The sequence below is a fragment of the Macaca mulatta genome, chromosome 3 (assembly GCF_049350105.2).
Source record: "Macaca mulatta isolate MMU2019108-1 chromosome 3, T2T-MMU8v2.0, whole genome shotgun sequence".
NCBI lineage: Eukaryota > Metazoa > Chordata > Mammalia > Primates > Cercopithecidae > Macaca > Macaca mulatta.
Window position 1 is genome coordinate 58626745 of NC_133408.1, and position 24140 is coordinate 58650884.

At 45.1% G+C, this 24140-nt stretch overlaps 1 long non-coding RNA gene and 1 other non-coding gene across 4 annotated transcripts in view; one reads left to right on the top strand and one right to left on the bottom strand.

Annotated features, from left to right (window-relative positions):
• The first annotated feature begins 292 nt into the window (after window positions 1-292).
• LOC106997373 (uncharacterized) overlaps window positions 293-24140 on the top strand; it is a 45575-nt gene continuing 21727 nt past the window's right edge. The window contains exons 1-7 of one of the 3 annotated variants that reach the window (XR_013415247.1): window positions 4152-4271; window positions 5138-5195; window positions 5687-6148; window positions 6323-6426; window positions 10067-10227; window positions 13429-13493; window positions 21337-21451. This is a non-coding gene — a long non-coding RNA (uncharacterized LOC106997373). Of the gene's footprint in view, window positions 427-4151; window positions 4272-5137; window positions 5196-5686; window positions 6149-6322; window positions 6427-10066; window positions 10228-13428; window positions 13494-21336; window positions 21452-24140 lie in introns of those variants that run through there. The other 2 variants (XR_013415246.1, XR_013415245.1) reach the window with 2 other exon arrangements.
• LOC114677179 (U6 spliceosomal RNA) lies at window positions 10820-10923 on the bottom strand. The gene has a single exon (XR_003728483.1). It is a non-coding gene; the product is annotated as a U6 spliceosomal RNA (small nuclear RNA).

The following is a 24140-nucleotide window of genomic DNA, read 5'->3' on the forward strand; positions in this document are numbered from 1 at the left end:
CAGTTGGCACATTTGGCAGGTACTTCTATGAGCTTTTTTTTGGGTATCTTTAAACTCTTCATTCATTGATCCTGTTAACCCAAAGCTTATTTAATAACATAAGCTTTTGGTTATCAGTTAGATGTTAGGAAAAACAGATAAATGAACAGCTAATATAATGAGTTAAAAGGATTGAGGCTGTAGGAATAATGTTACGAGGAATAACTTTAGGATTGTTTGCTACTGTAGCTAGCTGTGATTTTCAAAATAGGGAGATGCCTGTTTTTCTCACATAAAAATAATTGTGCAGGTAGGCTGAGGCTGACATTGGTTCAGTAGCTCAAAGATGGTAAGACTGGCTTCCCTGTGCTTCTCTTCACTCTCCTTTCTGGTGCACGATGACCGAGAGAGCTCCTGTCATCATGTCTCCATCCAAACAGGACACATGTAAGTAAAGAAAATGCAGCATGAGCCCTGCCTGCACCCATGGTCAGGAAAAGCAAGAGGTGTTTTTTGAATCCTAGCAGAATTTTGCATAAGTCTCTTGGTTTTAAAAACGATGAATTTTAAAATAATAAAGTAAAATAAAGCACAAACTCTGAGGCCAAAGTGATAGGATTTAAATCTGTGCTCTGCCACTTAGAAAAGTTACTTAAACACTCACCATCAGAGAAAAGCAAATCAAAACCACAATGAGATACCATCTCACACCAGTTAGAATGGCAATCATTAAAAAATCAGGAAACAACAGGTGCTAGAGAGGATGTGGAGAAATAGGAACACTTTTACACTGTTGGTAGGACTGTAAACTGGTTCGACCATTGTGGAAAACAGTGTGGCGATTCCTCAAGGATCTAGAACTAGAAATACCATTTGACCCAGCCATCCCATTACTGGGGATATACCCAAAGGATTATAAATCATGCTGCTATAAAGACACATGCACATGTATGTTTATTGCGGCACTATTCACAATAGCAAAGACTTGGAATCAACCCAAATGTCCATCAGTGACAGGCTGGATTAAGAAAATGTGGCACATACACACCATGGAACATTATGCAGCCATAAAAAAGGATGAGTTTGTGTCCTTTGTAGGGACATGGATACAGCTGGAAACCATCATTCTCAGCAAACTATCGCAAGAACAGAAAACCAAATGCCACATGTTCTCACTCATAGGTGGGAATTGAACAATGAGATCACTTAAGCACAGGAAGGGGAGCATCACACACTGGGTCCTATTGTGGGGAGGGGGTAGGGGGGAGGGATAGCATTAGGAGATATACCTAATGTAAATGATGAGTTAATGGGTGCAGCACACCAACATGGCACATGTATACATATGTAATAAACCTGCACATTGTGCACATGTACCCTAGAACTTAAAGTATAATTAAAAAAAAAAAAAAAGAAAAGTTACTTAAGTTCTCTGTTCTTTTGGTTGCACACCTGTAAAATGGGAGGAAGAAAATAATATTTGACTCATGGTTTTTAAAATTTGAGATGTTATTTCTTTAATAAACAGCTGCTGTCATTTCAGACCACTTGCTATTTAGGCACTTAGGAATTTTTCATTAGAAGGCATGTAAAGAAAGACGATGGGCATTTGTAATGGATTTAACATTTATCATTTGAATGCCTGACGGACCCTCAGAGCTATGATTTTACTAATGAATTTTTCAGAAGTCCCTTAGCTAGCAATGAGCCTAACCAGCCTCCCACTCTCACCATTCAGTGCTCTTTTGTTCTTACCTGTTTCTCTACAAACTTGGTTACTCTCACAAAGTGATAAAAACTTGCATTTCTTTTCTTTCCTTTTTAGAGACAGGGTCTTGCCCTGTCACTCAGGCTGCAATGCAGTGTTGTGATAATGGCTCGCTGTAGCTTCAAACCCCTGGGCTCAAGCAATACTCCCGCCTCTGCTTCCCAAGTAACTGGGACTACAGACGTACACCACCATGCAAAGCTAAATTTTTTATTTTTTTGTTGTAGAGATGGGATCGTGCTATGTTGCCCGGGATGATCTCAAACTCCTGTCCTCAAGTGATCCTCCTGTCTCAGCCTCCCAAAGTGCTGGGATTATAGGAAGCCATGGGCCACCTGTGTCCAGCTCGCTATTTTCTTTCTTTTAAATAACAACTTTATTGAAATGTAGTTCACATACGATGCAATTTATTTATCAAAGTATGCAATTCAGTGGTTTTTAGAATATTCATGGAGCTGTGATCTATCACCACCATCCATTTTAGAAACATTACCCTGCAGAGAAACCCACTGTTCTTAGCCACTAGCTAGTAGCTTACTCCCCCCATGCCCCTGTGTTCCCTCCCCATAGGAAACCACTGATCTATTTTTGTCTCTATAGATTTGCCTAATCTAGACCTTCTATATAAATAGGATTGTGCAATATGTGATCATTTGTGGCTGGCTTTTTTTTTTCCTCTTAGCACAATGTTTTCAGAGTTCCTTCCTGTCATAGCATGTGTCAGTATTTTGTTCCTTCTATGGCTGAATAATACTCCATGGTAGAGACACACCACATTTTGTTTATTCATCAGTTGATGAACATTTGGGTTGATTCCATGTATTGGCCATTATGAATAATGCTGCTATGAAGATTCATGTACAAGTTTTTGTGTGGACATATATTTTTATTACTCTGGGATATGTACCTAGGAGAGAAATTGTTGCATTCTATGATACTGTACATTTAGCCTTTTGAGAAACTGTTTTCCAAAGTGGTTACACCAGTCAGGTGCAGTGACTCACACCTGTAATCCCAGCTACATGAGAGGCTGAGGTGGGAGGATCACTTGAGCCTACAAGAGACATCAGCTTGGGCAAGACAGCAAGACCCTGTCTCGGTTTTTGAAAAATTAAATTAAAACGGAAAGAAGACAGGTGCGGTGGCTCATGCCTGTAATCCCAGCACTTTGAAAGGCTAAGGTGGGTGGATAACTTGAGGTCAGGAATTCAAAACCAGCCTGGCTGGGCATGGTGGCAGATGCCTGTAATCCCAGCTATTCGGGAGGTTGAGGCAGGGGAATTTTTTGAACCCAGGAGGTGGAGGTTGCAGTGAGCCAGGATCACACCACTGCATTCCAGCCAGGGCAACAGAGAGAGACTCTGTCACACAAAAGTAAAAATATAAATAAACAAATAAAATAAAATGACAACAAAAGAAACACCTAAAGTAGTTAAACCATTTTGTGTTCCCACCAGAAATGTATGTGGGTTCCAATTTCTCCACATTTTCATCAACATTTCTTTTTTTGAGACAGGATCTCACTCTGTCACTTAGGCAGGAGTGCAGTGGTGTGAACACAGCTCACTGCAGCCTCGAACCCCTAGACACTCGTGATCCTTTTATTTCAGCCTCTTGAGAAGTTGGGACTACAGTCAAACTCCACCACACTCAGCTAATTTCTTTAATTTTTAGTAGAGAGGGTTTTACTATGTTGCCCAGGCTGGTTTCTAACTCCTGGACCCAAATGATCCAGCTGTCTTGGCCTCCCACACTGTTGGGATTATAGGTGTGAACCACCATGCCTGGTCCTCTCTCTCTTTTCTCTCTTCCCTTTCTTTCTTGCTAGAGGGAAATATGTCATGTACCAGCTATCCATCCAATGACTGCCCATCCGTTCCAAATTCACCCTTCACTGCTTGATCTGCAAACATAGATGTGGGTTCCTTAAATGCTTCCTCCGTCAGCTAGTACATGATTAAATGTTGTCAGTACATGGTTCTAGAGGGACCTTGTAAGAGACTTTTCCTTCTGGTTGTGGTGTGCGAATCTCCACAGGCACTGAGCGTCTGCAGCACTGGGCTCCTGCCCTGCATGGTGCTCAGCAGCACCCAGTGACCAGCAGTTTCTCTGCACCTGCCTGGGTGGTTTTGTAGTGAGACAACTGTTCGTTGATATCTTAATCTAGCATCATAGAGGGCGGATTTTCAGCAAATTCCAGAGGGCAGATTGCTAGCATCTTCCACCATGTGGTAATGCAGCAATTCTGCCATTGAATTACCCACGACTGTGCCCTCTCCAAGGGGGGCTGGATCTCAGCCCTAGTGGGGAGTCTTTTCCTTGATCTCAGCGTTGGGACAGTAGGGACAGTTACTGCTTGTTTTATCAGCTGGTCCTATACTTTTTTTTTTTTTTTTTTTGAGACAGGGTCTCCCTCTGTTGCCCAGGCTAAAGTGCAGTGGCAAAATCATGGTTCACTGCAGCCTTGACCGCCCGGGCTCAAGCAATCCTCCCACCTCAGCCTCTCAAGTAGCTAGAACTACAGGTATGTGCCACCACACCCAGGTTTTTTGTTGTTGTTAGTTTGTTTGTTTGGGTAGAAACAGGGTCTCACTGTGTTTCCCAGGCTGGTCTCAAACTCCTGGCCTCAAAGAATCCTCCTGCCTTGGCTTTCCAAATTGCTGAAATTGTAAACATGTGCCACCGTGCCTGACCTCTGCTAGTCCTGTATTCTCTAGAGTTCTCTTTACTTTTTGGTAGCCAATCTTTCATTATGCTGTTGCCCTGTTATAATTAATAATTTTTTATTTTAAATTTAACACTTTAAACTTTTGAGTGGTTTATGTCTCCTGTTTGGACTCTGACAAATACAGAATTGATGCTAGGAAAGGTCCCGGGAGATAGACCCACATAGATGGGATTTGGGCATGGGTTTGGTTATCCAAGGAGCAGTGCTGAGCTCCTTGCCAATGGGAAATGGGATGCTGGTGAGTTCCAGGAAGTGACCTCATAATGACTCAAGCTACCACTTATTGTTGATTGTGATGAAATGCCAGCTGAGGCACATGCCTTGGGAGCTAAGTGGCTGCTGCACTTGACCACTATGAAGATTGGTGTGGAAAGGGTCCTTTTGGATGCACTTGAGCGGGGGCCCCGAATCCCTGGGTCACAGGCCTGTATTGGGCCACACAGCAGGAGGTGAGCAGTGGGTGGGCGAGTGCAGCTTCATCTGTATTTACAGCCGCTCCCCACATTACCGCCTGATCTGTCTCCTGTCAGATCAGCGACAACATTAGATTATCATGTGAGCACAAACCCTATTGTGAACTGTGCATGCGAGGGATCCACCTTGCTCTGTCCTTATGACAATCTAATGCCTGATGATCTGTCACTGTCTCCCATCATCCCCAGATGGGACCGTCTAGTTGCAGGAAAGCAAGCTCAGGACTCCCACTGATTCTACATTATGGTAAGTTATATAATTATTTTGTTATATGTTACAATGTAGTAATAATAGAAATAAAGTGCACAATAAATGTAACGTGCTTGATATATCCCAGAACTGACCTTCGCTGCCTCCAGTCTGTGGAAAAACTGTCTTCCACAAAACTGGTCCCTGGTCCCCCCAAAATTGGGGACCGCTGCACTTGAGCGCTTACAGAGAGAAAAACAAAAAGCTCAAGTCTTTACCTTTCAGCATAAGTCATGGTCTAAGATCCAGAGAGCTTCCATGATAGCCCAAACACAATTCCTTATTTCTTGTATCCACAGGGCTGATATTATTGGAAATCAAACACAAACTTAAATGTGTGGGTTGCTGAATTACAGTGACAGTTGAATTCACTGTGTCACCAAGGTTCTCTTGAGAATGTTAGGGCACTAATAAGTGAAGAATGGGATCTTTTTCTTTTTTTCCTTTTTTTTTTTTTTTTTTTGAGACAGTCTCCCTGTCTTGCCCAGGCTGGAGCACAGTGGGGTGATCTCGGCTCACTGCAATCTCAACCTCCTGGACTCAAGCTATCCTCTCGCCTCAGCCTCTGGGGTAGCTGGGACCACAGGTACGAGCCACCATGCCCATGCCCAGCTAATTTTTGAGTTTTGTAGAGATGTGGTTTCATCACACTGCTCTGGCTGGTCTCAAACTCCTGGGCTCAAGCCATCCGCCCACCTTGGACTTCTCAAGTTTCGAGATTACAGGTAGGAGCCACCATTGCCCCGCCCTGTTCTCTTTTACACTGGTTTATTGTAAGGGCCTCCAGTTGTTTTCCTGACTTCTAGGCTTGCTCACTTCGGCCTGTCCACTGAAGCCAGAGGAATTCTCCTAAAAGGCAAATTTGGGTTAAAATAGTTCTTGATTAAAACCTGCTGGTGACTGCCCATTGCCTTTAAGACAGAGTCAAACTAATTTGGCCACAGGGCCTGGTAAGAGCTGGTCTCCGCTCACCTTCCCAGTTTTATCTCGCACCACCCTCCCCATATCCCTACCCTCTAGCCACATGGAATGTAAATTTCCTTGGGGGACTTTACTGGTCCTGCAGGAAACCCTCTCCCTACCCCCATCATCACTCTTTCACTCTCATCGTTGCTCATCTTTAGCCTCAGCCGAGATGTCTCACCCCACTCTCTGTGATGCAACAAGAAGCCCCTTGGGAGCGTTTCAGTCCCACTCTGAACTTCTGTCATGTGCTCATCACAGTCTGGTAAGTGTTGGCCTATGATTCCTAGATTAGTCCATTTTTCATTGCTATAAGGAAATACCTCAGGCTGGGTAGTTTATAAAGAAAAAAGGTTTATTTGGCTCAGAGTCCTGCAGACTATACAAGTAGCATGGTACCAGGCCGGGCACAGTGGCCCACACCTGTAATCCCAGCACTTTGGGATACTGAGGCAGGAGGAGAGCTTGAGCCCAGAAGTTTGAAACCAGCCTGGGAAACATGGTGAGATCTTGTCTCTGCTAAAGATAAAAAAAATAGCCAGGCATGATGGTGCACTGATGCATGCCTGTGGTTTCAGCTACTTGAAAGGCTAAGGTAAAAAGATCTCTTTAGCCCAGGAGGTCAGGGTTGCAGTGAGCCATAATTACACCACTGCTCTCTAGCCTGAGTGTCAGAGTGAGACCCTGTCTCAGAAAAAAAAAAGCATAGTACCAGCATCCGCTGGTGAGGACCTCAGGAGGCTTCCTCTCCTGGCGGAAGGTGGAGGAGGAGCCAGCATGTCACTTGTTGAGAAGAGGGAGCAAGGAAGAGAGGAGGAGGTGCCAGGCTCTTTAAACAATCGGCTGTCACGTGAACTAGTAGAGAGAGAACTCACTCATTACCATGGGGAGGGCACCAAGCCATTCATGAGGGATCTGCCCCCATGACCCACACACCTCCCACGAGGCACCACCTCCAACATTAGGGATTTAAATTCAGTATGAGATTTGGAGGAGACAAGCATTCAAACTCTATCAATTTCCTGCTACCCTATACGCTCTGCGAGGGCAGAAATTGTTTTTTTGTTTTTCGTTTTTTTTGAGAAGGAGTTTCACTCTTGTTGCCCAGGCTGGAGTGCAGTGCCACGACCTCAGCTCACTGCAACCTCCACCTCCTGGGTTCAAGCGATTCTTCTGCCTCCGCCTTCCAAGTAGCTGTAGCTGGGATTACAGGCATGTACAACCATGACCCGCTAATTTTGGTACTTTTAGTAGAGACAGGGTTTCACCATGTTCATCAGACTGGTCTGGAACTCCTGACTTCAGGTGATCCACCTGCCTCGGCTTCCCAAAGTGCTGGGATTACAGGTGTGAGCCACCGTGCCCGGCCAAGGGCAAAAACTCTTATACCTTGTTCACTGCTGTTTCCTGGGCACCTGTTATACTGCCTGGTATATAGTAAAAGCTCCAGAAATTTGTTAGGGCCTGATGTGTTGGCTCAAGCCTGTAATCCCAGCTCTTTGGGAGGTGGGGGCCAGAGGATTGCTTGTGCCCAGGAGTTCAAGGCCAGCCTGGGCAACATAGTGAGACCCTGTCTCTAGAAAAAATAATAAACTTGCCAGGAACGGTGGCTCACACCTGTAATCCCAGCACTTTGGGAGGCCGAGGTGGGCGGATCACCTGAGGTCAGGAGTTCAAGACCAGCCTGGTGAACAGGGTGAAACCCCGTTTCTACTAGAAATATAAAAATTAGTTGGGCATGGTGGCACGCACTTGTAATCCCAGCTACTCGGGAGGCTGAGGAAAGAGAATCGCTTGAACCCAGGAGGCAGAGGTTGCAGTGAGCCTTGATTATGCCACTGCACTCCATCCAGCCTGGGCGACAGAGCCAGACTCTGTCTGAAAAAAAAAAGAAAAAATAATAAATTTAGCTGGGTGCGATGTTACATGGCTGTAATCCCAACTACTTGGGAGGCTAAGGTGGGAGGATCACTTGAGCCCGGATGATGGAAGCTGCAGTGAGCCATAATCATCCTGCTGTACTTCAGCCTGTTTGACAGAGGGGGACTCTGTCTCAAAAAAAGTAAAAAAAAAAAAAAAAAAAAAAAAAAAAGAGATAAGGAAATATTCATTGGGAAAATAAATAAAGAGTGAACAAGCAAAGTGTCAGGAGAGTACTGTGAATGTGGGTCATGTCAGTAGAGTGTAAGGACTTGGGCAGGAGCAGTTGGACTTGAAGAGCAGGTTGGTGGAGACCAGGTCATTCTTCGTAAGCAGTTTGCCCTGTAGCGTGTAGATCAAATATCCCACATTGGCTGCTGGCGACTGAACTGGGCTTCCTGTTTCTGTGTTTGGTTTGACCATCACAGTGTTGAAGAATTATTGAAGTGCAGTTTGCAAGGTTTGAAAACCTTGCAGTTTGTGCAGTTCCCCCTGGTCTCCCACATTACTCTGGCCTCATTCCCTCGTGTAGGTTGCCTGACCTGCTGAGACCTGTGTTTGCTGTCCCTGCAGATCAGTGGGTAGGAGGTGATTTAAGGAGGAAGATTTAATATATGAGTTATAGAAAGATAAATAGACTGAGTGCAGTGGCTAAAGCCTGTAATCCTAGCATTTTGGGAGGCCAAGGCGGGAGGGTTAGTTTGACCCAGGAGTTCAAGAGCAGTCTGGGCCACATAGTGAGACCCCGTCTCTACAAAAAAATTAAGAATTAGCCAGGCATGGTGGCATTCACCTGTAATCCCAGCTACTCGGGAGGCTGAAGTGGGAGGATAGCTCGAGCCCAGGAGTTGAAAGCTGCAGTAAGCGGTGCTCTTGACACTGCACTCCAGTCTGAGTGACAGAGCAAGACCCTATCTCAGAAAAATAAAAAAAAAAGCAAGAAAGAAATAGATCCAGCATTGGTGGGAGTGTGCTTTAAAATTTTTTTTCTTTAAATTTTTTATATTCTAGCAGGCTGGGTCCATTCTCTCCTCTTTAATTTCTCAAACACAAAGCACCCTGCCAGAATCTCAAATTGGATCTGCAGTAGGTCACCATTAACTCAGCAGCCTGCTATGTTGTGAGTCCTCATGCCAGGAACTGTGCGGGATACAAAATGTAAGAGAAGGCTGGAATAGAGCATCTCCGGGGGAAACGAGAGCCAGAGATACGGTGGTGCCTCATGGAGACATCCAGCTGGTGTTTGGTAGTGCCTTGTGGAAAGGCTGTACTTTGGCAGAGTCTCCACATCTGCAATGTGGCCTTCAATATTATAGGTCCCCAAACTCCAGGTTTTTACATTCCCTGCATAGGTCAGGGTTGTAGGGAGTGAATCAATCATCCTAGCAGAACTCCCTGGTTTTTAAGGCAGGCATTCCATTTATTAATTGACAAAGGAGGCATATTTCTCCTTTGGCAACCTGATGATTTAGGTCTTTTCCCTAGAGACTGCCTTTCCACATAAATGTTCTTGGAAAACTAAGCAGAGGATGAGGGAAAGGCTGTGAACAAGCTTGCTGGTCCCTCCCTGTCCTAAAAAAGAGCATACCTCTTCTGTAACCAGAAGACTTTTCACTAGTCCAGGCTGGGCAGACTGGGACAAGGGGGTGTGTGTGCGTGTGTTGAGACAGGGTCTCACTCTGTCACCCAGGCTGGAGTGCAATGGTGAGATCGAGCTTACTGTAGCTTCCACTTCTGCAGCTTTCACTTTGATCCTCCCACTTCAGCCTGCAGAGTAGCTGGGACTATAGGAATGTGCCACCGCACCCAGCTCGTTTTCTAATTTTTTGTAGAGATGAGGGTTCACTGTGTTGCCCAGGCTGCTCTTGAACTTCTGGCCTCACGGGATCCTCCTGCCTTAGTCTCCTGATGGGCTGGGATTATAGGTATGGACCACCTCAGCTGACCTGCGGTGAGTTTTCAACAATGTGATTCCTCTTTTACAGAACCAGCTAAGCTGAAGATTCCCTTGAGAACAAGGGCAAGCCTGTGGTTTCATGGCCTTTCTTCCATTTGTGGTTCTTGCCAAGTGGAATTTAAGTGACCTCTTATCAAGATGGATAAACCCAAGTTTCCCAGTGCTGGAATATAGAAAACGGATGGACAAGTAAGTCCCACTCAGCACCCATAGCCCAGACATGGGGACCTCAATACACCTGGGCCCCAGACATCACCTTTCATTGTGGGTAGCTCAGAGATGACACTTTTGGTTGTTAAATGCCCACTGGCAATATTTTATATAACAGCAAGTGAAGGAATAAATAGTCACCCAAACATTTTCTGTTCCCAATTCCAACATTAATTGGATGAGATGATTATTTTGTGAAGAATTTTCATATAGCACAGTCCTGGCCAAATCTTCAAGTGAACAGAAAAATTCTATTAAAAAGTCAATCTTCTGTCTCACTCTGTTGCCCAGACTGGAGTGCAGTGGTGCAATTGTGGCTCACTGCAGCCACAACTTCCTAGGCACAAGCAATCCTCCCACCTCAGCCTCCCAAAGTGCTGGAATTATAAGCAGACAGCCACCATGCCTGAAAGCTCGACAATTTACATCAAGTGTAATAAGAATGCTCATGCCCTGTGACTCACAGTAATCTCACTTTTGGAAATACCATCTTTGGATATAATTCAACATAAACAAAAGGTCATATGCACACAGTGAAAATCCGGGTGTAATTTTGTTTCTCTTTTTTTTTTAAAAAAAGGAATGCTTCACAAATTTGCATGTCTTTCTTGCACAGAGGCCATGCCAATCTCTCTATTGTTCCAACTTTAGTATATGTGCTACCGAAGCAAGCATGAGTAATTTAAGATAGGGTGGTTACATGGAATAAGGAAGAGTTATGGGGAATTTAAAAATCTGTGGTATTTATAGGCACCTAGTAACAGCTCAGTAAATATTAGCTGCTACTTTTATTATTTTTATGTTAATTCCACTCAATTAAAAACTGGCATTAAAAATTACCATTGTCATGGAACATAATGTATCCTACAGTATAATTGTAAAAACAGATATAATTTGTCCCTTGGTATATGGGGGGGATTAGTTCCAGCTCCCCCATTTCTGTGTACACCAAAATCCACGCATACTCACTGCAGCCTAGAATTTTCAGGTTCAAGGGATCTTCCCATGCCAGACTCCAAAGTAGCTGGAACTACAGGTGTGCACCAACACCACACCTGGCTGATTTTTTTCTTTTGTTTAGTAGACACAGGGTCTCACTACGTTGCCCAGGCTGGTCTCCAACTCCTGTCCTCAAGCGATCCTCCTGCCTAGGCTTCCCAAACTGCTGGGATTACAGGCATGAGCCACCATGCCTGGCCTCTGCTAGTTTTGTATTCTCTAGCGTTGTCTTTAGTTTGTGCTAGTGTGTCACTCATTACGCCGATCCTCTGTTATAATTAATACTTTTTATATTCAATGTACGTATTTTTTTTAACTTTTTTTTTGGTACTGGGTTGCACTCGATCACCCGGGCTAAAGTGCAGTGGCACGATCTCTGCTCACTGCTACCTCCGAATTTTCCGGGCTCAAGCAATTCTCCTTCCTCAGCCTCCCGAGTAACTAGGATTACAGGTATGTGCCACCACACCTGGCTAATTTTTGTGTTTTTTTGTTTAGACGGTGTTTCGCCATGTTTTCCAGGCTGGTCTCAAACTCCTGAGCTCAAAGCGATCACCCGCCTTGGCCTCCCAAAGTGCTGGGATTACAGGTGTGAGCCACTGTGCCCATTTCAGTTTAAACCTCTGAGTGGTTTACATCTCCTGATTCGACTCCTAGAAATACAGAATTGTTGCCTGGAAGGATACCAGGAGAGAGACTCACACAGATTGGATTTGGGCATAGGTTTAGTTATCCAAGGAGTGGTGCTGAGCTCCTTGCCAGTGGGACATGGGATGCTGGTGATTTCTAGGAAGTGATCTCATAATGACTCAAGCTACCACTTACTGTTGATTGTGATGAAATGCCAGCCGAGGCATATGCCATGCAAGCTAAGGGGTGCTATACTTGACGACTGCGGCAGTATAGGTGAGTCTGAAGAATGGTATGGGATGGGTACTTTTGAATGCAGTCAAGCAGGGTCTCCAACCACAGGGCCACAGAGCCGGAGGTGAGCAGCAGGCGAGTGAGGGGAAACTTCATCTGTATTTACAGCCCCTCCCATCGCTCACATGACCATCTGAGCACCATGGCCTGTCAGATCAGCAGCAGCATTAGATTCTCATAGGAGCATGAACCCTGTTGTGAACTGTGCATGTGAGGGATCTAGGTTGCGTGCTCCTTATGAGAATCTAGTGCCTGTTTCTCGCATCGCTCCAGAGGGACCTTCTAGTTGCAGGAAAATAAGTTCAGAGATCCCACTGATTGTACATTATCATGAGTTGTAGAATTATTTCATTGTATATTACAATGCAATAATAATAGAAATAAAGTGCACAATATAGGTAATGCAGTTCAATCATCCTGAAATCATTCCCTCCACCCCCAGTCTGTGGAAAAAATTGCCTTTCACAAATTCACTATTTTTTGTGTGGAGACAGGGTCTTAATATGTTACCCAGGCTGATCTCAAACTGCTGGCCTCAAGTAATCCACCCCTCTCAGCCTCCCAAAGTGTTGAGATTATAGGCATAAGCCACCATGTTCAACCAAGACTGAGTTTCTTAAACCAAATAAAAATTAGGTGAGATTACTTGAACCCAGGAGGTCGAGGCTGCAGTGAGCCCTGATTGCACCACTGCACTCCAGCCTAGGTAACAGAATGAGACTCTGTCTCAAAAAATAAAATAAATAAAATAAATAAAATAAAATAATTTAAGTGAATTAGACCAGGCACGGTGGCTCATGCCTGTAATCCCAGCACTTTGGGAGGCTGAGGCAGGCAGATCACAAGGTCAGGAGATTGAGACCATCCTGGGTAACACGATGAAACCCCGTCTGTACTAAAAGTACAAAAAATTAACCAGGCGTGGTGGCGGGTGCCTGTACTCCCAGCTACTCGGGAGGCTGAGGCAGGAGAATGGCGTGAACCTGGGAAATTCGGAGCTTGCAGTGAGCCGAGATTGCGCCACTGCACTCCAGCCTGGCGACAGAGCGAGACTGCGTCTCAAAAAAAAAAAACCAAACAAAAAACCAAACAAAATATTAACCCTTGATGAAGTTCCCAGTAATTCTTTCCTTCCTGTTTCCCATAAGCCTTTGATTTTTGTTTGCTTTTCACATACCATTTAAAACGTTTAAGAACTTGTGTCTCTTTATATCATCCCCCTTTTTTTTTCAAAGAATGTCTTTTTGTCACTTCCAGCTGGATCTACCATGAAAGACTTCAGAGTCCAGGAAGAGAGACTGACTGGGCAGCATGTTATTCAGGTACAAAAAGACTTGGCCTATGACTCAAAAATGGTCAAATAACAGTACATGCATCAAATGCAATGGGAAGCTCTTCCGGAGGGTGAGAGAAGCTTCCAGTTAAGGTGACATTGAAGCCGGGTCCTGAAAAATGAGGAAGAGTTGTATGAGAGTGGGGAGGGAAGGGGGAGGTGGAGGGATGGGGAATGGGCTGGGATGGGATGGAGGGAGCTGCCCAGGCAGGGCAACCAGCACTGTAAAGACCTGGACAATGAAGATGGCACATTTTGTTCAGGGAGTGGTGAATTAAGTATGGTGGGAATGCTTTGGAGAGACAGTAATTTGCTTGTATGGAATTTTGCCTGAGAGACCTCATTACAATTTCTAATTTGTTGATGTTATCATGCATCACTGTCCTTGTCAGATAGTTTGGAATAGGTATAATGATCACACTAACACCAAGCATAGTATTTCATTAGTTCTCATAAAATCACAGGCAGGTGCCACAGTTATCCCCATTTTATGAATGAAGTGATGAAGACTTAGGGATAATGAGTGATTTGCCCAAGCTCGCCTGGATATTAAGACTGAGTCAAATGTCGGCTCTGGTCTGACTTTAATGCTTGCTTTGTTCATGAGCACCACGTGTTGCCTCTCCTATGCCGTTAAGCAGGTAGACAGGTGAAAGAAAAGCCCGTGTTTGTCTCTCCTCACACACTTCTGACTGAATGTGTGTGTGGAGTTTCTACACCAAATTCTCCAATGCTCTGGATATTAACTGGGTATCCCACAATTTTATTCTGACACTACCTGGAGTTGGCACAGACCCCCCAGATGAGGGGCTCAGTCCCACGAGACCACCCTCATTTCAGATGCCAATGGCAAGTCCTAGGTTGTCACCTGTACTTTTGACCAACCTGTCACAAATCAGGGGTTCCCATGACCACCTTCTTGGGTTTAATCATTTGCTAGAACAGCTTACAGTTTATTTTCTTTTTTTCTGAGAGACAGGGTCTCATTTTGTTGCCCAGGCTGTTGTGCAGTGGTGCAGTCATAGCTCACTGCAGCCTCGACTGCCTGGGCTCAAGTGGTCCTCCCACCTCAGCCTCCCTAGTAGCTGAGACTACACGTCTGCACCACTATATCTGGCTAATTTATTTTTTGTAGAGTTGGGGTCTTGTTATGTTGCACAGGTTGGCCACAAATTCCTGGGCCCAAGCGATCCTCCCACCTCAGCCTCTTTGAAGTGCTGGGATTACAGATGTGAGCCACCACATCGGGCCAGTTCATTTCCTATTACTGGTTCATTGTAAAGGATGCATCGCAGAAACAGCCAATGAAAGAGATGTACATGCCAGATGCAGTGGCTCACGCTGTAATCCCAACACTTGGGAGGCCGAGGTGGGAGGATTGCTTAAACTCAGGGGTTTGAGACCAGCCTGGGCAACATGGTGAAACCCTGTCGCTGTAAAAAATTTTTAAAAAGCTGAGCACAGTGGCTCAAGCCTTGCAATCCCAGCACCTTGAGAGGCCAAGGTGGACGAATCACGAGGTCAGGAGTTCGAGACCAGTCTGACCAACATGGTGAAACCCCGTCTACTAAAAATGCAAAAATTAGCCAGGCGTGGTGGTGCGCACCTGTAATTCCAGCTACTCAGGAGGTTGAGGCAGGAGAATCGCTTGAACCTGGGGGTGGAGGTTGCAGTGAGCTGAGATCATATCACTGCACTTTAGCCTGGGTGACAGAACTAGACTCTGTCTCAATAAATAAATAAATAACCGAGTGCGGTGGTGTGCACCTGTAGTTCTGTAGCAGGACGAGCCGCAGACAAAACCTCTCAGACACCGAGTTGTAGAAGGAAGGGCTTTATTCAGCTGGGAGCATCGGCAAGCTACTGCCTTAAAATCCGAGCTCCCTGAGTGCACAATTTCTGTCCCTTTTAAGGCTCACAGCACTAAAGATTTCACATGAAAGGGTCGTGACTGATTTGAGCAAGCAGGGGGTATGTGACAGGGGCTGCATGCACCGGTGGTCAGAGAGAAACAGAACAGGGCAGGGAGTTTCACAATGTTTTTCTATACAATGTCTGGAATCTATGAATAACATCGGTTTCTAAGTTATGAGTTGATTAACTACTGGGTTTACGCCAGGCAGGCCCAGGCCTGGTTTCGGGCCTGGCACGGGGCTGCCTGTCTTTGGTTTTACTTCCTTGTTTTTTCTTAAAACAGGTACTGAGTATAAAACAATATGAGAGGGTCTCTCTTTCCTCGGTTCCAGTTACTAAGAACTAGACTCCGTCTCAATAAATAAATAAATAAATAACCGAGTGCACAGTGGTGTGCACCTGTAGTTCCAGTTACTAGGGAAGCTGAGGTGGGAGGATGTTTTGATCTGGGGACTGGGGAAGCTTAGGTTGCAAGTGAGCTAAGATTGTGCTACTGCACTCTAACCTGTGCCACCGCACTCTAGCCTGGATAAAAGAGCCAGACCCATTCTCAAAAAAAAAAAAAAAAAAAAAAAAAAGGTTGCCCAGGGCAAGGTAAGTGGGGAGGGGCACAGAGCTCACATGCAGTGAGCTGAACATGCTACCCTCCCAGCATCTCCTGTGTTCAGTAACCCGGAAGCTCTGCAGTCCTGTTGTTCAGGGTGTTTATGGAGGCTTTATTATGCAAGCACGATTGATAAAATCCTTGGCCATTGGTGATTAAGTCGATCTCCAGCCCCACTTGCCTCCTGGAGTTAAGCGGGTGAGGCTGAAAGTTCCAAGCCTCTAATCATGTGGTTGCTTTCTCTGGCAATTAGCCCTCCTCCTGAAGAAATCTAGGAGCTTGCAGCCACCCATTCATCTCGACAACATCCCCAAATGCATTCTTATCATGCTGGAGATCCCAGAGTTCTTAGAGGCTCTTGTGTTAGAAACCTGGGACCAAGACCAAATATTACAACAAAAGATGCTCCTATCACCTCTATCACTGAGGTCTTTATAAAAGCTTTAGAAGCTCTGTACCAGGAACCAGGGACAGAGACCAAATATATTTTTCTTTTCTTTTCTTGAGACAAAATCTGCCCGTGTCATCCAGGCTGGAGTGCAGTGATATGATCATAGCTCACTATAGCTTTGACCTCCTAAGCTCAAGCGATCCTCCCACCTCAGTCTCCCAAGTAGCTGGGACTACACATGCATGTCACCCATGCCCAGCTCATTTTTGTAGAGATGAAATTTAGTTATGTCGCCCAGGCTGATCTGAAACTCCTGGGCTAAAGTGATCATCTCACGTCAGCCTCTCAAGTAGCTGGGAGTACAGGCACATACCACCATGTCTGGCTGATATTTATTTTTATTTTTTTGTAGAGGTGGGGGTCTCACTATGTTGTCCAGGCTAGTTTCAAACTCTAGGCCTCAAGTTTTCCTCCTGCTTTGACCTCCCCAAGTGTTGGAATTATGTGTGGAAGCCACTATGCCCAGCAATTACAAGGATTTTTTTTTTTTTTTTTGAGACGGAGTTTCGCTCTTGTTGCCCAGGCTGGAGTGCAATGGTGCGATCTTGGCTTACCGCAGCCTCCGCCTCCTGGGTTCAAGCAATTCTCCTGCCTCAGCCTCCAGAGTAGCTGGGAATACAGGCATGCGCCACTACGCCCGGCTAATTTTTGTGTTTTTAGTAGAGATGGAGTTTCTCTCTGTTGGTCAGGCTGGTCTTGAACTCCTGACCTCAGGTGAATCACAAGGATCTTTATAGAAGAAAGAGGGTAGGAGAGTCAGAATTGGAACAGGAGAGGTGGTTGGAAGCCGAGGTCAGAGAGGGAGATTTGAAGATGCTTCACTTCTGGCTTTGAAGATGGAGTCAGGGGCCATGATCCAAGAAATGGGGGTGGCTTCTAGAAGCTGGAAAAGCCTAGAGAACATGGTAGAGCATCCAGAAGGAATGCAGCCCTGCTGAACACCTTGACTTTAGCCTTAATAAACCTAGTTTGGGCTTCTGGCCCCCAGAATTGTAAGATGGTTGATTTGTGGTGTTTTTAGCCACTAAATGTAGGAAAGTTAGTTGTAGCCACAAGAAGAAATGAACATGAAGCCAGGCATGGTGGCTCATGCCTGTAATCTCAGCACTTTAGGAATCCAGGCAGGAGAATCACTTGAAGCCAGGAGTTCAAGACCAGCCTGGGCAACATAGTGAGACCCTGTCTCTATAAAAAAATTTAAAAAATGGCTGGGCGCAGTGGCTCGCGTCTGTAATTTCAGCACTTTGGGAGGCTGAGGCAGGCAGATCACCTGTCAGGAGTTTGAGACCAGCCTGGCCAACATGGCAAAACCCCATATCTACTGAAAATACAAAAATTAGCCAGGTATGGTGGCACGCGCCTGTAATCCCAGCTACTAGGAAGGCTGAGGCAGGAGATATCCTTGAAACTGGGAGGTGGAAGTTGTAGTGAGTCAGGATTGCACGACTGCACTCCAGTCTGGTCAAGAAGAGTGAAACTCCATCTTCAAATAAAATAAAATAATAAAAGAAATCAGGCAGGCATGACGACATGCCCCTGTAGTCCCAGCTACTAGGGAGGCTGAGGTGGGAGGATTGCTTGAGCCTGGGAATTGGAGGTGGCAGTGAGCTATGATTGTACCACTGCACTCCAGCCTTGGTGGCAGAGTAAGATCTTGTCTCCACAAAAAAAAAAAAAAAAGAGAAAGAAAAGAAAGAATAAATGAGCATGGTGGGCATGGGGACAGATGGCAATGTTAAATAGAATGGTCAGGGATGGCCTCCTAAGTGAAAATTAAGCCAAGACTTGAAGGAGGGGAAGGAGCTGGCCGAGGTGCTGAGGGAAGAGGATTGTAGGCAGAAACAACGGAATAAAGTGTCTGAGGTGTGTCTGAGGCTCTGGAAGGAGGTCAGTGGAGCAGAAGGAGAGAGGGAGAGAATTAGGGCAGGAGGCCAGGGAGTTGCTGGGCTGGGATCAGCACAGATCGTGTAAGCCCTGGGAGGTTATTGCTGGGGCTTTGGCTTTTACTCTGACTGAGATGGGAACTGTGGGAGGGTTCTGAGCAGAGAGGAGACATGATCTCTCTCCCGATTTAAAAGCTTTCTCCGGCTGCTGAGTTGAGAAAGACTGTGGGAAGATTTGGGTAGAAGCATGGGGGCCAAGCTGCGGCAACATCCAGGCGGGAGATGATAGTGGTCCTGACCAGGGTCATAGTGGTGGTACGAGATGGTCAGAGGAGAGAAGCAGGGGAGGAGGCCAGGGGGTTGCTGGGTGGAGATCTTCAATACATGTTGAAGACACAACAGGATTTCCTGACAGACTGGATGTGAGAGAAGGCAGAGGTCAAGGTTGAGATAGATTCTTACTGAATTATTAAGTAATTTTAAAAAACACTACTGCCTTTCTCAATCCTATCAAGTATGGGATGCTAGATTAAAGAAATCTCTTCAGGCTCATTGCGGTGGCTCATGCCTGTAGTCACAGTTGTTTGGGAGGCAGAGATGGGAGTATCTTTTAAGGGCAGGAATTTGAGACCAGCCTGGGCAACATAGCAAGACCTCCTCTCTACAAAAATATTTTTCAAAATTTAATAAAATGAAATAAATGTAGCTAGGTATGGTGATGTGTACTTATAGTCCCAGCTACTCAGGAGGCTGAGGTGGGCAGATCTCTTGAGGTCAGGCATTTGAGGCCAGCTTGGGCAACAGAACAAGACCCCTCACTCTACAAAAAATTAAAAAAATAGCCAGGTATGGTGGCACTCAACTGTAGCACCAGCCAGTGGGGAGCTGAGGCAGGAAGATGGCTTGAGCCCAGAAGGTCGAGGCTGCAGTGAGCTATAAGTGCACACACAACTGCATTCCAGTCTGGGCAACAGAGCAGGACCCTGTCTCACAATACAAATAGAATACAAATAAAATATGAAATCACAAGTTAGAGCCTTTTGGCGCTGTAGCCCTTGCAACCCCGGAGCCGTGCAGTGGGGTTTGCATCGCTGGGAATGAGGAGACCCCTGCCCAGTGTTGTTGCCTGACTAATCAGTGTTTTAAAAAATATATTAATCTGTTGGGAGGCCGAGGTGGGCAGATCACGAGGTCAGGAGATCTAGACCATCCTGGCTAACACGGTGAAACCCTATCTCTAATAAAAATACAAAAAAATTATCCAGGCATGGCAGCGGGCGTCTGTAGTCCCAGCTGCTGGGGAGGCTGAGGAAGGAGAATGGCGTGAACCTGGGAGATGGAGCTTGCAGTGAGCCGAGATTGCGCCACTGCACTCCAGCTTGGGGGACAGAGCGAGACTCCGTCTCAAAAAAAAAAAAAAAAAATATATATATATATATATATATATATATACACACACATATACACACACACACACATACACATTAATACATATATATTAATTGGTTTGGGTGCAATGGCTCACGCCTGTAATCTCAGCACTTTGGGAGACCGAGGTGATCACCTGAGGTCAAGATTTCAAGACCAGCCTGGCCAACATGGTGAAACCACATCTCTACTAAAAATACACAAAAATGAGCCAGGCATGGTGGTAGGTGCCAGTAATCCCAGCTACTTGGGAGGCTGAGCCAGGAGAATTGCTTGAACCCAGGTGGTGGAGGTTGCAGTGAGTCAAGATCGTGCCACTTCACTCCAGCGTGGGTGAAAGTAGACTTTGTTTCCAAAAAAAAACAGTATTACTTACGTCAATATGTACTGGTTTTATTATTCATATGTAATGAATGTATCTATGTTAAAAATTTGTCCTGCATTATAACAACACGAAATGGTTTTATTAATATGTAATGAATAATATTTTCAAAATTTTGTCTTATTTTCTAATTTTAATATATTTATATAAAGAAAAAGTCTTAAAAGATCTTCAATAGAGTTAAAAAATGTAAAGAGATGCTAGACCCCAAAAGATTGAAAACATGTAGTTTAGACGTATTCAGAGTAAGCTACATACAACTTGCTACTTTACCTATTTTCTTTCTTTTTTTGTTGTTTTTTTTGTTTTAGGAGATGGGGTCTCCTCTGCAACCCAGCTGGAGTACAGTGCTGCAATCACAACTCACTGCAGCCTTGAACTCTGGGGCTAAGGCTCCTCCTGCCTCAGCCTCCTGAGTAGCTGGGACTGTAGGTATACATGATGATACCTGGCTAATTTTTAAATTGTTTTGTAGACATGGGGTCTCACTTTGTTGGCCAGGCTGGTGTCAAACTCCTGGCCTCGAGTGACCCTTCCACCCCTGCCTCCCATCCTAGAGGTATGAGCCACCCAAACAAGCACTTGTTCAAATTTCTAAAAAAATAAAAAATTTCTAAAGTAAGGCTATGGGATGATGGCCGGAAGATCAAAGTAGAAAAACAGAAGAATAAGTTCTAATGACTTACACATATTCTTTTGACAGCAAGAAGAACTTTTAGTAGATACATTCCTTACAAACAAACAGCAAATACAATGTTATACAGGAACTTAAACACACACTGTACAATATTCCCACTTTGCTGATGTCAGTTATGGAAATTCTTCATGGTTTACTTCACTATCGCTATCAGTATTTTGCTTCTCTCATCATTTTTATCAACTTCCTCATCTGCTAACTTTTCTCCAAGGTATGTCATATGGTGACATACTGCTGCTGCACGAACATGGCCAGTGTCATCCTGTTAAACACGTAGAATCCTTCCCTAACCCTCTGTCTCTGTGTTTTGCATTTTTCTTACCTTTACTGTCAGAAACTCCAGAAAGTCAATCGTACTAATTGATCACCAATTGCTTCATTAATCTATACTTTGCTTATATGGAATTTTGCCCAACAGATGTCATTACAATTTCTAACCTTTTTTTTTTTTTTTTTTTTTTTTCCTGAGACAGGGTCTTGCTCTGTTGTCCAGGCTGGAGTGGCAGTGGTGCTATCACAGCTGACTGCATCCTCGACCTTTCAGGCTCAAGCATGCCTCCCACCTCAGCCTTTCAAGTGACTGAGACTGTACGTGCTTGCCATGATGCCCAAGTAATATTTGGACTTTTCCTATACGTGGGTTCCAAAGGGCTGACTGCAAAACATGAGTATGCATGGACTTTGGTATATGCAGAGATGGAGGGGCTGGAACGAATCCTCTCTATATACCGAGGGACAACTGTATATGTTTTTACAATTATGCTGTAGGACACATATTGTTCCACAGCCTTGAAAATGATAATTTTTAATGACAAATAATTTTGAATTTAGTGATATAATATAATAAAAGTAGCAGGTGGACAGGTGTGGTGGCTCACACTGGTAATCACAACACTTTGGGAGGCTGAGGCAGGAGGATGGCTTGAGGCCAAGAGTTTGAGACAGGCCTCAGAAACCAAGGGAGTTACCATCCCTACAGAAATATACATAAATTAGCCTAGTGTGGTGGCATGTTCCTGTAGTCCCAGCTACTTGGGAGGCTGCTGTGGGAGGATCACTTGAGCCCAGGGAGGCTGAGACTGCAGTGAGTCATGATCAGGCCTCTGCACTCCAGCCTGGGTAAACAACAAAAAAGTAGCAGCTAACATGAACTGACCAGGTGCCTGTAAATACCATAGATAGTTTAATTTCTTATAACTGTTTCTTATTTCGCTTAACCACTCTGTCTTCAGTTACTCCCAGATTTTCACTGTTTGAGCAGATGACCTTTTGTTTAGATTCAGTTATCTCCCAAGGTATTTCCAGAAGTGAGATTACTGTGAGTCATGGTGAATGGACATTCTCATTGCCCTTGATGTAAATTGACAAGGTTTTGGGTGCCTCCCAGGTATAATCCCAGCACTTTGGGAAGTTGAGGCAGGAGGATTGCTTGATGTCAGGACTTGGAGGAGAGTGTGGTGAGACAGTGTCTCTATTATTAAAAAAAAAAATTGTCGGCCAGGCGTGGTGGCTCAAGCCTGTAATCCCAACACTTTGGGAGGCTGAGGTGGGTGGATCACCTGAGGTCTGGAGTTCAAGACCAGCCTGACCAACATGGAGAAACCGCATCGCTACTAAAAATACAAAATTAGCTGGGTGTGATGGCACACACCTGTGATTCCAGCTATTCAGAGGCTGAGGCGGGAGAATCGCTTGAACCTAGGAGGTGGAAGTTGCGGTGAGCCAAGATTGCACCATTGCACTCCAGCCTGGGCAACAAGAGTGAAACTCCATCTCAAAAAAAAATAAAAAAAAAATTAAAAAATTGCAAAGCTTTACCCTGAAAGGCTCATACACAATTTAAACACCCCTCATTGTATAAGAAAGTGCCCATTTCACTGCACCTTTGCCAGCACAGGGTATTATAATTTAATAGGTTATTTTTTGTTTGATGATTTTAAATGGATAAAAGCCCTCATATTACTTTGTCACATTTCAACATCATACCTTATTAGCCCTATTTCTTTTCTGTCTGTAAATGCTTGTTGTTGTTGTTTTGTTCCTTGAGACAGGGTCTTGCTGTGTCACCCAGGCTTGACTGTAGTGCCATAATCATGACTCACTGCAGCCTTGACCTCACAGGCTCAAACTACCCTCCCACTTCAGCTTCCCGAGTAGCTGGGATTGTAAGTGTGCACCACCACACCCAGCTAATTTTTTTCTTTTTTTGGATAGAGACAGGGTCTCACCGTGTTGCTCAGGCTGGTCTCTAGCTCCTGGCCTCAAGCAGTCCTCCTGTGTTGGCTTCTTAAATTGCTGGAATTTCAGGCATGAGCCACCATGCCTGACCTTGGCTAGTCCTACATTCACTAGAATTCTCTTTACTTTGTGCTAGCCAATCTGTCATACTGTTTCCCTGTTATAATGAATAATTCTCTGTATTAAATTCTAGCACTTTGGACTTTTGAGTGGTTTACGTGTCCTGATTGGACCCTGACTAATACAGAGTTGCTACTAGGAAGGGTCCCAGGAGACAGACCCACACAGATGGCATTTGGGCATAGGTTTGGTTATCCAAGGGACTGTGTGGAGCTCCTTGCCAACGGGATATGGGATGCTGGTGATTTCCGGGAAGTGACCTCACAATGACTCAAGCTACCACTTACTGTTGATTGTGATGAAATGCCAGCTGAGGCACATGCCTTGGGAGCTAAGTGGCTGCTGCACTTGACCACTATGAAGACTGTTGTGAGAAGGGTCCTTTTGGATGTACTTGAGCAGGGGCCCCCAACGCCTGAGCCATGGAGCTGTATGGAGCCACACAGCAGGTGTTGAGTGGAGCCATGGAGCTGTAAGGAGCCATACAGCAGGTGAATAGTGTTGAGTGAGGGAAGCTGCATCTTTATTTACAGCCACTCCCCACTGCTCACATTCCCCTGAGCGCCACCTTCTCTCAGATCAGCAGCAGCATTAGATTCCCATAAAAGCAAGTACCCCATTGTGAACTGTGCATGTGAGGGATCTACGTTGTGCTGTCCCTGTGAGAATCTAATGCCTGATGATCTGTCACTTTCTCCAATATCATCTTCAAGTGAGCCACTCCTGGCCCAGTTCCTGTCTCCTGTCAGCCTATACAGGCCAAGCTTCTGCCTCATTCTGCCTCTCCAGGTCGAGCTCCTCCTCCTGGCTCCATCTACAGGCCCAACACTTGCCTCAGATAAACTCTTCTGCCCAGCTCCTGTCCAGCTCATGGCGGCCATTGTAGGCCTGAAAATTCCTCAATTCAGACTCTCTAGGC